Here is a 14,756-nt window from a genome sequence, read left to right on the forward strand (position 1 = left end):
ATGGAATAAATGCGGTGTTTGTGCGCTTTAATTTGCATTAAAGGCAGGTAAATTTGGGTATTATAATTGATGTTTACAAAAAATTTTCTTCGGTAAATATTTATAGTTTACTTTTTGCATTTGTTTTTGACGGGGAATTTGGTTAAACACTCGATTATTGTAATAATACAAGAAATCTCTAGAATTAAGACAAAAATATTTTTCTAGCATACTTTGTGAAGAAATCTCAGAAGTATTCTATGTTGTTTTCTGTTTCAGGAATTAAATGTTCATTCATATTTGTTTGAATTTTCTTTACTTTTTTGTTTCTTTTATTTTTCATTTGTTTTATTTCCAATTATGTACTTTGAAATCTGTGTTTTTTTATTTTAATTTGTGTTATTTCCTCAATTGTTTTTTGAATGTTTAATTTTTTCGTTATTTCTTAAATTGAATGTTTTTTTTTTACTTTTGGTTTATTTATTTCCACATTTACATTTGTTACGACTAAGTTATAAGAGCTTGTTTTTTTTTGCCACCTTGGAGGGCTTGTGTATGTCAGCTTTAGGAATTGCGTGTGGTAGCTTAAGCAGCTTACGAAAATTTTTCTGAATTATTAAAAATTTGATTTATTGAAAAAATATTAACTTACAATAAACGGATTATTGATACACAAGGCTTTATACAAAGCAAAATGGTCAGGATCCGTAGCTGGCTATTTAACTGCATCAGGGCTGACGTTCGATCACGGTCCTTGATGGGTCCGCTGATGTTCTGCAACGAAGTCTGCCTTAACTGTGAACCATTGGCCTCTGTGGAATTTGCCCTTCTTTTGACTTTTAAACTACGACGGATGATTGCCTTTTGTTCTCAGTATGTTGCTTTCGTGGTTGTTTTTCTAGTTTCCCAGTTCGAATTTCGTAAAAATCGGAAAACTTTGCAGTTTCCGAAATTCGAAACTGGTGTGATTTTTATATTTTCGCAGCCCGTCGTCGTGGGCGTTTTTTCTACCAACAGCATCCGCCTCTGGCGGTGTCGTCTTCTGCGGCTTCGGTGTTTCGGCGGAAAATTTGGAAAGTTAAGTGAAAAGTTAATTTCCACGCTGCGCCTTCTGCTGTTTGTGCGAAGTAGTTTAAGTCCCTTTGGACACTTTGGCTGAGATTGGCCCTACAAAGAGCGGTTGAAGACTTGGCTTCGATTGGAAGGTTGAGCGAAAATTTAAAATGAATAATGAAACCTGTACAACACATTATTATGTCACAAATGAATTTATTTACATTTTTTGTGTATAAATACCATTATAAATATGTAAAAAGTGGTTGCAAATTCCCACAATTTTTATCAATGTGTCTGATACCATTTTTTCGGGGTATTTGCGATTCTAATTGTTTATAATTATTCGTGTTTAACTATTCATATCTTTCTTGCCATTGTCTATTCAATAAGTACACCACGAAATCAGTGTTTAGGTCTGAGGGAGGTGTTATAGCTACTTATGTAAACGGCAGTTTTCGCTATCTTTGATTTTCCGTCTAAACGGCGATAAATTAAAAAAAAGCGGCCGCCCAACACCGACATAGGGCCGGCCACGGACATGGCAATGCCGCGGCGCGCAACCTTGCATTCGTATCAAGTCGCCCGTGCTCGCCGCCTGCTTAGATCGACTTAGCTAAGCAGACTTAGGCGACGCGAAATATCGCGCTGTGGCGTTCAGTTGTTTTACAATCGCGTCCGTTCGGCGCGGTTTTGATGCCATCAGCCCAGCCGGCTCTCGACCAAGCGCCGATATTCACCGTTACTTCACTCAAAACAAATGCAATTCGTTGACTCGCGTTTCGGGGACCGCACCGCTCGCTCGCCGCTCTAAACAATCGACGATCGCGCTGGTTTCGGACAGTGTGCGCGCCTCCATGTAAACAAACGACCGCCGGGGTGGACCGCAATTGTTTTTCGCGGCGTGCACGATTTCGGATGCGCTTCTTGTGGACGTTGTCAGCGTTTGACGAGGGATTCTTTTTTATCGAGGGCTCAGGAGCAGCGAACAGTGCCCCAGTACGGTGGTGTTCCTTTTATCGTATTTTAAGTGCTTAGTAAGTCTAATTTTAAGGCGGCTGACCTGATTTTTTGCTGGATTATTTTTATTTGGACGTGTGTTGACAAATATATTACTGTGAAGGGAAGTGCGTACGGCTTGTAGTGTTCAGTGTTTATTTTCAGTGGCTTTTCTTATTGGATTACTATTTATGGATTTATTTACATCGACGGATGGACGGATTAAGGTTAGAATTAGATAAGATACGGCTTTTGTAAGAGCTATTGTCGAGATTCGAAATTTTGAAGTTTTGGCGGATGCGCCAGGGGTGAGCCTATTGAAAGCGGGCTTCGGGATGATTGTTTTAATCACTACACCGCCACAATACGGCAGAAATAAACTCCACGTAAGGTTTTTGATATGCGCTTAAGTTGATGATTGTTAAATACTAATGCAGTAAATAGAATTTCGTTTTGTAAATATTTTCGGCTTGATAAAATTGTTACACGTCGTAGTTATAAATTAGAGGTTGTTTGAAACAAACAAATATAAGTATTATTCGACTGTTTCTATAAACAAAACTTGGGCGATATCTTAAATTGTACGAAAATGAAACGCAACTTTCAAAAATGTAATTACCTAAATGAAGACCCACATTGTTTTATAAAAGACAGTATAAAAGATCGATACAAACGGCAATTTTTTCATTTTTTATTATATTTACCAAAATCGAAAAAAAAATTGAAAATATCCCTAATTTAATTCTTTGTATCGCAAATTTCTTCCGAACTTTTTTCATCGTTAAATTCTCTTCGCGTATACAGTTATACAGGGTGTTTTAGAAAGTACAGATCTAATTTTAACAACGTCTATTTATATAAAATTGGAGCAGTATAATTTTTTAATATTCGTGTCTGAATATTTAACAATTGCGTGTTACGGTCCTGAACAAAATCGAGAAGAGGTGCGCAATCATGAAAAATGCATAATTTTTGGGTGCGCAGATATTTTTAAATTAATTTAATAGTTTTAAATACTGGTGCGTTGAATTTCTTATCTTCTCTACAAATGTTGAATGCAAAATTTAAAATTACGATAAATGTTGGAAATTGTCCCCTTTCTCTCCGTACCTATTCAACCGTGTGAATTTCTTATCTTCCCGCAATTAGTAATCGCATGGATCTAGATCTGGACTTACCAAAAAACAAATTCATTCCATCCTATCCACCTACTCGTTGAAAAAATTGCGGACCTCTCATCGAATGTGGATGCCCATTTTCAATTTTCCCGATTTTTTGGTATTATTTTGTACCCATTTAGAGCAGCAAAACCTAAAGATGTCAATGTTCACTTGATTTAAATAACGAAAATAATATTGTAATAAGTTTTAATGACAAAAACAATTCAAGGCACTTATACACAAATAAAAGCTCAGCACGAAATGTCAAATGTAAGATGGGCGTTATAGCTGTATATTGTTGCACCAAAGTAGTGTTTAAGAGAATTAACAATTACATGAGTTAAATTCTTCAAAGTGGCGCTTGGATCACTAGCGAGTTCTAGAAACTGATTTTTTTTATTTCGTCGTTAAGCTATCTATATATAAATCTTTAACTAAATGCAAATTGTCAAATTATGCAAAACAAACTTTTTAATATTGAAAAAAAAATTAGGAATATTTATTTAATAATAATACAGATATTTAGTAATGACAATATTAAATAGAGTAGTTTTAAAAATACCGTAATTTTTAATAGTTTACTAATCACGATTTACTTCTATAATTTTTTTTAATTCGAAAAAACAATGGAATAAAAAAGATGTCACTGTAGAACTTTTCTCGTAAGTTTAAATATTGAAAGACGATTTGTTCAGAATTTTTTCAATTAAAAAAAACGCCACTTTTTTCCTAAAGCACTTTTTTTAAAAATAAATAAGACGTCAAAAAACTAAAAATGTATTGTTTTACATTTTTTTTTTATAAAACTACATACATCTCAAAACGAACAATTACTTTACAATCTACTGAAATACTTTTTCGACATTTTTGATATAGTAGACCTTAGACATTAGATTTTCTCCTAATTTTCTTAAGCGTTAATAATCTTGAAATTAATGAAAAACTAAAGTAAATGAATAGTGTGTTGCTTTGTACTAGTCATGAATCGCAGATGTTTAAGAGTAGACGTTCGATCGCACAGCTTGATGGCTCCGCCAAATTGTCATTTTCGCATTTCAGGCGTTCGTGGGACAGAGATGAAAGAAAAAGTTTATGATATCTTTGGTTTTTGACAAGTTACAGGTATCTGAAAATTGTTTATCCAAAATATTCATCAAATGCTCGTAACTTTCTTGAGGGTTTGAAATAAAAATTTGAAAAAATTCATGAAAGCTAGGTACTCTAAATCATTACTAAATAATACCAAAAAATCAGAAAAATTGAAAATGGTCAGGTCTACTCAGTGATTTTGCTGCAATTTTTTATATTTTTTAGCTTTTTTATTGAACACTGAAGATTTAAATTAATTTTATTACGCTAGACCTTGCAATTTTTTTCATACCAAGTGCAATTTTAATAAACCATAATAGGCCAGAAAAACAAAAAAGAAATTAACTACCTATTACCAGTTGCACTTTGAAATTATATAACACAAGATACATATTAACACGATATTTTTACACTTGTTTGTTATTAATACCATAATTATACAAATCTGATATAACCATATTAGAATGCATATACATGCTCAATTTAAATACTAAACCGACTGTAGGTAGGCAGACGAATGTCTAATATAATTTATGGTTAAATTTTGGAAAGACGTTTTTTATAAATATGCAAATCAAGTTTTTTTCAAGTAATTTAAATTAATTCGTTGTTAAATATCAGTACCAAAACTGCAAATTATTTATTAAATTTACCGGATTCATTGCCCTAGAATTGTTAATTTTTTTTAGTTGAAAAAAGTGAATTTTCTTTTTTTTTATTATAGACCAGGGCGGATCTGTCGAAAAAATTGTAGAGTATAATAAATTTCATTAAAATCGGATCGATAGTTTTCGCAAAATAATTTTATGAAAAAAATTTTTCGAATTTTCAAAATGTTGCACAGCCTTAAATAAAGCATCTAGATAGTTGAAACATTTTTCACATAGAAAAGACCGCTCAACCTTTCAAATGGTTTTTGAAAAATTGAAATCGGTTGATTAGGATGGCTACAGTAAATTTTTAAAATTAACACTCTTTTTTTTAATTTTTAAACAATTAGGTTACATTTATCAATTTGTAATTTAATTTTTTTCAAAAATTATGATTTTAAAGTACTCGAAAAGACGCTTTTTTTAAAAAAAATTTAAATTTCGTTTTTTAGTTCTCGAGATATAAGCGGTCAAAGTTTATCGGCATTTACTGTTAATTTAGAAACAATTTAGCAATAATCTTTGATCCAGTGGCTTCGTTTTTCCGAGTTGTAAGCTGGAAAAAATTTTCATATCCATAAGTTATCGGCAACATAGATATATCAGCGGAAAAGCTGTCGCTCGCACGCGCGAAAAGTGACTCAAAACACGAAAAGTGGGGTAGGGGCTTTCGCTCCGAGACTGAATTTTTATTAAGGTAATCCAGAAAAAAATTGCTTGCCCCCTCTCACATTCACCTCAAAACCCTGTTTTTTTATCGTTTAAATCAACGCCTTCCATACATTTATTAAATTGTGAAAATATTGAGTCGTTTCTTTTTAAAATGAATTACAAAATTAATGTTTCAATAAATGAAATTCTAACTGCAAAACGCAGATATTGAAAAGTTTGTGATAGTAATAATTAGTTTTTTTAACACTTCCTTATAGTTTCTATCGCTCAACTTATGCTAAGTCTAATAGATTTCATACAATACAACTTAATCCTTTAGTCTACTAGAAAACCAACAAAAAATAATTAAAAAAATTCAAACACAAAAAGAAAATAAGATTCCACGGCGAGTTGTTCTTTTTAAACATATAAAAAGGATATGACAACTAATAACAATAAACCAATGTCACCTTTTACGGTCTATATATGGCAGCACAATATTTTGTTTACGGTGTTTCATTAAGTCGTATTCGCCTTCAAATTTTTTTATCGGTAGCGGCGATATGTTTCATTTACTTAACCTTTCATATTTAACTTTGAAGTAAAATTAGATAAAAAATAATAACACTAAATCACAATAGACTCTATTTTGGGAGCGACTATTCTAATAAGTGTATAAGTAACACTTGTATTTTCCTAAATTAAACCACTAATTATTAAAATGACTGACTAAAATGTGACAAACTCTTTCAAGTACCGTCGAAACGCATGCACAAGTTCTCTCACGTCCATTTCAACTATTTATTTTTACAAGGGATTAATTGTGTCCCACCGTTCGACCATAAAACAGATAAAAAGTAAGATTTTTAACCTGGATTTTCGGCAATTTCTCGTTTGGACTTTCGCTTACGCGTGTTAGAGAAAGTGCTGCGGTAAGAATGTACTTAACAGCTCGTTTTATAAAGTAAAAATGTGGGAGATAGTTCGAAATTGCGCCACGATCGACAACCATAACTTTAAAAACAACATAAATGCTGTTGTAATCTTATAACGGTTATTAATACTTCTACTACCCCTCTTTCAAATCGCACAGATTAACCTTGTGTGGGAGAAGGTGACGCATATTATTATTCGGTAGGCCGCGTTATTATATAAAGTTTGGGAACTGTTTTACAATCGTTGCACCGGTGTTAAAAATAATATTCAACGAGCGTCCACAGTCTGCAAGTTGGACTACTGTTCGGAACAATTAAATCATTAATTGGAAACCACCACAGCGCCATAAATTACTCTCTTATCGAAAATGAACGATTCTCGTCATATTTATTGCAGTTATATTACGCAACGCAACGTAATAAATTAATTATCGTCACAGCGAAGAGATACGTCGCGTGGACAGCGACGTTTTTTTTTTGTTCCCTGTTCTTCTATTTATATGAATATATGTCACCGAGCTGTTATCACCTCGTACAACCTCGCTGTTGTGGACGATAAAAGAAAGTGAAAGTCGATGATAGTTAATACTAATAAAAAAAACTACGTTAAAATATCTATGTAGTAAGTAATATGTATGTTTACGACAAATATTGGTTTTGATTTAGTTCATTGTGCTCAGATCGTACAAGCAACAGAGTGTTCATAAATTATATAGTCTTTCCGAAGTCAGTTGAACGTGTATAAAAACGCCTAGCAATAAAATTTAATGAGCTTCGTAGGCTACCCTTAAAAAGTTTTCTGCTAAAGGTAAAAAATTATAATACTTTGTATATGATGTGTAGAAAATTTTAATTATATGTTCATTTGATTTCAATTATTTATGTCCTCAAAAAATTTTATTATATTGATGGTAAATTTCGTTTTGTTCCGTTTCAAAAGGTCTCGAAAATGCCATGTTGTGATAATATTAGTAAACAAAATATCCCTCTCGCAATTGCAATATGAATGATTAATAGAAGGTGGCTATAATAAATTAAAATCACACCGAATTCCGCGTTACTGCACTGCACTGCTAAGCAATTTATCAACCACTTGTCAACAATCGAGATTTATTGCCCAGTCGCCTAGTGCGGTTGTGTTCGTGCGCCGCTTGCCCGCGCGCGCCTTCTTCAACTGGGCGTATACATTTCAACCACCTCTACGTTTAGTTCGACCAGACCTGCATATGGGTATGGCTAAAGAAATATGCGAACAAATTTTCCAAATATTTCATTGCCGAGTTGCTGCGTCAGCGACCGAACCTGGTAGATGGTACAAGATTTCATCTTCAGATACATAAAAGAAAATAGGTAAGGATTAGCGAAATAAAGACACGCATGCAAATTTTTGAGTTTTATTTCCGTTTTCTAAATTGCTAGGGAATTTGGCGCTTTGGCGACAGACCTAACCCGTTTAAGCCGTACAGTTCATAGAGTTCAACATCTTCTAATTCGAATCGTATTTTAGATTTGCGAGTTAATGACCGATGTTGTTAATCTCATTAATCTCCCGGATAAATATTTTAAAATACTTGTAATGAAATTTTGGCAACCGCACAAATAGTTCACGTATTTATCAACCGAGTCGCGCTTTCATTCTCATTTGCCCGGTACAAAGGTGATCGAATTCCTGGCACCAATAAATCTGTGAGTGTAAAGGATAATGCACACTTTGAAATAGTGCTTTGAACTCTTTGTCGGTACCCAGATAGTGTCAGTGGTAAACTATTAGTTATGTAACAAAATATTTCAATTAATAGACTTGCAAAATCACAAATATACACCTATACAAATTTTATGTAAAATTACATACTAGAATCACTAAATCCATGGTTATTTTGACGCCAGTGGGTAATATAATATCGGATAAAACAATTGCATCACTCTATATGACGTCAGTATGACGTATTTTCATTTATTTTATCTTTTTTTACCTTGACCACCTCCTTATATAGATGGCATTAGTCTTTTGTTAGTTTATTTCTTTTGTAAATAAACCATACTCACCTTCAGTCAAACATAGAAAAAAATACTTTTTTCCTGTATTGTGCATAATAAAAAAGCAAAATTAAATATTTTAGACATTATAGACCTGTGCTTATGTCTTCCAAAATGGTAAAAAGTGAAAAAAAATTATAGTAGGATGAAACCCATTGGAAAAGGAAGAGAATATAACATAAATGAAAAGAAAAATAATTTGTAAAAGATAAAAATAAAAAACCAAAAACTTGGTTATTTGAATTTTTCACATAAATTTTGGGGTTATGTGAAAAAAGTGTAAATACAAAAGTTGTAGATCTTTGTATTACCTACAACTTTGCCATTTAACTTTTTTCCATAAGACTTGTAGTTTTTCTGGAAATCAAGGGAAACCGCTTTTCACCCTTAAAAACTCACCCCCTACCCCTTCCCGACCTCAGATCGCCCGTAAATTATTTTTCCTTTCATTTCTGTTATATTCTCTTTCTTTTCCAATGGGGTTTCATCCTACTATAATTTGTTTTGGTTTCAAAAATTATCGACCCTGGTCTATTATACCAAAAAAAATGTTGATACCAAAGAGCAAAATATGATAATTACAGAAAAAAATATAGACTGGAATTGTAGCACAGTAATATTAGAAAATTATAATTACTTACATTTTAATCGAGACTAGTGACCTACCGTCATCGTTTTCCTTGTCGGCTTCAATTGCATCGACCCGCCATTGCAGCATTGAATGAAAATACCCCAACGCCTCGTAAAACTACTCGACTATTCTGGCCGAGTGATCTGTCACATAACATCCTCAAGGCCCACGACGCGAAACGCTTCCCGGCGCAAAGAATTAAATTATATTTAACAGAATGACAGTTGCAAATCGCCGTCGTTGCTGCACCGTTATTTTTGCACAACGAAAAACTTACACTCGGAGAACAGTTTGTTGCGCAAATCATGTGCAGAGGAACCAAAATTAATCACCTTGCTCGTGTCAGAAAAAGAATAGTAGGTGTATATTTGGGCATGCCCTATCTCTCTCTCTCTCTAAAACAAAGTAAGTTCCCATAAAGTGGCGTCCGCAAGTCCTTTATTACGGACTACGGAAGTTCTTGGGTGAAATATAACAAAGTATTACTTGGTCACATCTGCTCAGTGCCTAAACCTTCAATGTGACCAACTAACAGAGAGCAACCTGCCTTCTCAGATGTACTGTGAAAGCAAGACCCTTGTCGCTACTAGGAGAAACTGACCGGTATGTGTCCGGTGGTTCTGCTGACGAAGCTGTTTACTAGATACTGCAGTGTAATTCAATACTGGCTATGGCTTTTGTCAATCGTAACTGGGGTATCAAAATTTGTTTAAAATAAATTGATAACTTTAAATGTATTAAATTTTGTCGGATTAAAAAAAGTCGTATACAAATATTTTTCATTAAAAGATATTAAGTTGCTTAGTATGTACAGATTACCAAAATTAAATCAACACAGTGTAAAGATAAGAGTAGATTTGATAAATACAACCTATGTAATGTCTCATTAAAACGAAATATCATAATTAGATGAATGAGTTGTTACTACGTGATACAAATATTAGAAAATTATTAATATTACGACAAAAAGTCATTACTCATTTCGATAGTACGTATAGCATCACCTCAACAAATTATATCCACTTAAAACCTGTGTTTCAGAGTATATGACCCTCATCAGTTATCTACATATTCGATATCCATCCGTGGAGACAATTCGCTTATTCGCATACGAACTGTTTTCTCGGTGTTGCCTTGTTTTGCAAAGCAACAAATGTCTTACCTCCAAAATAAACGCTTTAATAGTTATATTCGGCAATGAGAATTTTTTTTCAGTCTTCGGGCGGCCGACAGTTTCACGACTTTGTTTACTCGGTTGCCTGGAAAACTACTTGTAAAATTATAATTTATTATTGACCAAACACAATTTATATCTCGCGCGGTTCTATTTTCATTGTTTGCGAATTCTGCGCTCTCCGATCGGCTACTGGTGTTATATTATTCGTATTTTTAGACGCGAAGGCTCAATGGCTAATAGTGCACTCGGGTACACAGTCCGGAATAGTTTTATTGCCCGTCACGAAAGAATTCCACTCATAAGTTTTTGGAACCCGGCGATGTTCTTAATTTTATGCGCATTAGTGAGAAAATCGGTAATTAAAATCGTTCGCGCGTAAAGTAGTTCAATTAGCGGGAGAAGGTAATTAAAACCAATTGTACATTTTTGTGCGTAAAGCTAGCGCGTTATTAGGAAAAGGTATGCGTAAAGTAATTTATTTGGGATGGTACTTAAAATCAGTTATACACATTCGTGCGTAAAGTACTATATTTTACGCGTTATGGCGTAAAGTATTTGGTTTTCCCTGCGTAAAGGAATTTGTTTGGAAAGGTAGAAAAAATCAGTTGTACACATTCATGCATAAAGTGTTTCACTTGGCGTCACTTAGTGAGAAAAGGCACTTAAAATGATTGGTACGCATTTATGCGTAAAGTACTATATTTTACGCATTTGGTGTACTTGGTTTACCTAGCGTAAAGTAATTTGTTTGGAAAATTAGTTGTACACATTCCAGCGTAAAGTACTATATTTTACGCATTATGGTGTAACATATTTGGTTTTCCCTGCGTAAAGTACTTCGTTTGCCAGAAAAAGCTAATTAGTTGTACACATTCGCGTATAAGGTAAAGTTAGTGTGTAAAGTAGTTCACTTAGTGAGAAGACACTTAAAATAATTTGTACTAATTCATGCGTAATGTACCGTACTTTACGCATTTGGTGTAAAGTGCTTAGTTTTCCCTGCATAAAGTAATTTGTTTGGAAAGGCATTTAAATTCAGCTGTACACATTCGTGCGTAAAGCACATTTTACGCATTATGGCGTAAAGTACAACATATAAAACGTAGCAACTTAAACAAGTTATTGAATTTTCATTTATGAGTTTTGCTGATTAAAAGTCCGACTATTTCACTTTGATATCTTCGAGTGTAATACACACATAATTGTTTACACCAATATTTTTTTTAAACTATATTCTTAATCAAACATAAATTAAACGTGAATGAAACAATAACACTGCTAAAGATAACATAATTCCCTAATAAAAAGATAAGTAAAGAGAAGTTGATATATTTTCACTATTATTTATAGAAATGATTTCAGATTACGATTAGAAATCCATTTTTTTTTTTTAAACGACTGTGTCGTTGAAGCATCTGACGGCGCCGGATTATATTACGTGCAGTTACTGGCTTCCTTGGCACACTTGATAATGTAAGGCTTAAATTCTACTTACTTGCAGTATTATTTTAAATCCCAGATTATAAAACGGGACAGAAATGTTTACGGATTGGCGACAACGGGTGACTCTTGGTGTGGTGCGAAAGGTTATGTTTTTTTATTGCTCAGTGCACTACGGGGGCTGTTCAGAAAGTAATCGAACTTTTTGAATCCCGCGCTAACGGAGTTATTTAGTAATATGTGGTTGGCAGCATTGCGTTTCGCATAACCTCTTCTGTAACCACATGTTCTTGGATTGTTGATATTTCATTTAGTTTTCGTGATATTGTTATTTGAGTGCAATGTTTAAGTAGGTGGCTCCTTGTGATTTTTTCTTATTACCGAAGTTAATAATGTATAAAATCAATAATAAAGTTTAAAAAATAAAGTTCGGTTATTTTCTGAACAGACTTCGTATAAGTGTGATGAGAAAAGTTGTAGGGAAAAAGCAGGAAAAGGAAAATTGAAATTCGAAACTAAAAACGCCTAATGAAAATAATTTCTCGCAAGATTTATTTGTTCGCACATAGACAATGAGATAAAAAACAAACCGAAGAGGCTAATCGTAATTTCTAATATTAATTAATTATCTGCGGCTGTTGCTTTAATCGAATGACTTCCTAGAATTCAAATCCCATGCTTTTTACACGACAGATTAATTAATTCAATATCGAACGATTGTCGATAGATTAAAGGCCTTCGAGCCTAACCTTGCGGCACTTGTACTACGAACGCTCACGGAGATGACAATGAAACTATCCTCCAACGTCAGAAAAACCATTCGGTATCCTTGTCACAGCCGGGAATAAAATAAAGCAGCACCAGCGTCGGTTTATAGTCGGTTCTAAGCTCAGCACTTATCCGCGCACACATGTTTACTATAAATTAAAGCTGAAAAACCTCAAATAATGAGTAATAAATTCGAAGGTCTAGGAACGTCAGTCTAGCGCGCTGTGTTGTGCCAATTTCGCAGGCGGCCTTGGTTAACGGTCTCGCAATGCGAGTTTGGGCGGACGTCTCGATATTTTTGAAGACATGAATCAAAACTGAAAGGGCGTTTTTAATTTAATTAAAAAAATAATAATAAACACCCTGTATGTCGGAATCTACAGCATAAGTATGCATTGTAGGTGAGATATAACCTACAAAGTGCATGTCGTATCTTAAATGTCATTGCACAAAGTAGGTATTGCTTTGTATTTACTAGCAGAGAGTGACCTACTTATTTATTATTATATTTTGGGAAACAACTTCTCCGCAGCCTCACCTACGACATACCCATGAGAACTAATAAGTTCGAACCGGTATATGTCTGGTAATTCTGCTGACAAATGATCTTAGTCGTTTTCTCGTCGACATTTCAATAAACATGCATTGTTGAAGCAAAACGTAAATTATTTTCAATATATTTGTTTTTACTTTTGTACAGACACGGTAGGCTTCTATAAAAATTCAGATGATTCGTTTTCGACCTTCTACATACCTCTGGAATAAAAAATATGTATTTTATTATCCATCTTGACTACCATGACATACTGTAAACTTATGGTACTAAACATTTTTTCTCGTCTAATGATTTTGAGTAAATTGTATCGTTATTTTTATACAGGGTGATTTCAGTTTAAATTGCAGTAAAGAATTTCTTATTTAATAATTGAGTGTATTCTTCTCTATAATCTTTTCTGTGAGGGCTTAGTTTTTGAGATACAGAGTGTTATATGCGCGAATGCAAGGACTTCGAAGTCAGTTTTATGATTTAATTAATTAAATCGCAAAACTAACTAAATCTGCACGGATCTTCTTATCATTTAACTTAATTTTAACAGAACATATTTTGTGGTAGCGGCAATTTTGAATGGAATGCATGTGTTGCTATGTGGAAACAGCTAAAATAATTAATAATTTTTGTGTGGCATTTTGAATTAAATTGGACATAAATTTATACTGGATGTTATAAGAAAGTAGGCCAAACCGCATATTCTTTGGGTGAAAATAATGGAACCAATTTTTTTCCGAGAGGTGGAATGTTCAAATTGCACTTAAAGAAGGATTTTTATTAATAACTTTGTTGTTTAAGATATTACGTTGAAATTTTGCACAGACTTTTAACTTATGCAGACACATACTTTGCTAAATTTTCTCCAAAAAAATTGAAGCACAAGTGGAGGAAAGGGGGTGTCGTAGTACTCATTGCTTTTCAAAATTATTCCTACATAGTCCTGTGTTTTAAGGATATTGCTTTTCAGATAAAAACTCTTAATTTTTTTTTTCTTAATTTTTTTTTTGAGGGCTTAGTTTACGTTTGAAAATTTCCCAATTCTCTTAAGCGACGAACTGGCACAATGAAACTTACCTTTCAGACCTTCCCAATCCAATGGATTGAATTCGGGTGACCGAGGTGGCCAACCTGTTGGTTCCCTTTTCTTTCAGCATTTGTGGATGGTACTCGACCACTCCAATTGTTCCAACTAATGAATTTGTCGACAGAATGTCTCCACAAAAAATGACGAACGTTTTTGATGGATTTTGGAACAATTGAAATTCCACTCAAGTCTGGATAAATATGGAAAATCCATTAACATAAATAATGCAAATTCTACACGCAGCGCCATCGTTTTGCTCAATTAAAATTTAGCGAATCAGCAATTTTTTTATATATTAATATTAATTAGCGCAGGTCGCGTAATACAAGGCGAATTTTGCAAATACCTCGCATGCCTCAGTCTCCACAAAGACCAAATTATTATTCCATATGCATATACTCCTCAACCAACATGTTTTTAATATAACATTTTTTATTATATGGGCCCTGCAAGGCTACGGTCGAAGGCCGGTGTTTATTATTCTGTTATATCGCAGCATTAATTATTAATGTAACAAAAAATAGTTACTTTGTTAGATTTTAATTTAGTAAAA

The 14,756-nt window shown here is 33.6% G+C and overlaps 1 protein-coding gene across 1 annotated transcript in view; it reads left to right on the forward strand.

Moving 5' to 3' along the window:
• Positions 1 to 1,676: 1,676 nt before the first annotated feature.
• Positions 1,677 to 14,756, forward strand: part of LOC108917183 (ecdysone-induced protein 74EF-like) — a gene marked incomplete at its 3' end in the record, with an annotated part of 40,112 nt that continues 27,032 nt past the window's right edge. The window contains exon 1 of the mRNA XM_018723667.1: positions 1,677 to 2,258. The remainder of the gene's footprint in view (positions 2,259 to 14,756) is intronic.

Source organism: Anoplophora glabripennis, unplaced genomic scaffold (genome assembly GCF_000390285.2).
Source record: "Anoplophora glabripennis isolate ALB-LARVAE unplaced genomic scaffold, Agla_2.0 scaffold41, whole genome shotgun sequence".
Classification (NCBI taxonomy): domain Eukaryota; kingdom Metazoa; phylum Arthropoda; class Insecta; order Coleoptera; family Cerambycidae; genus Anoplophora; species Anoplophora glabripennis.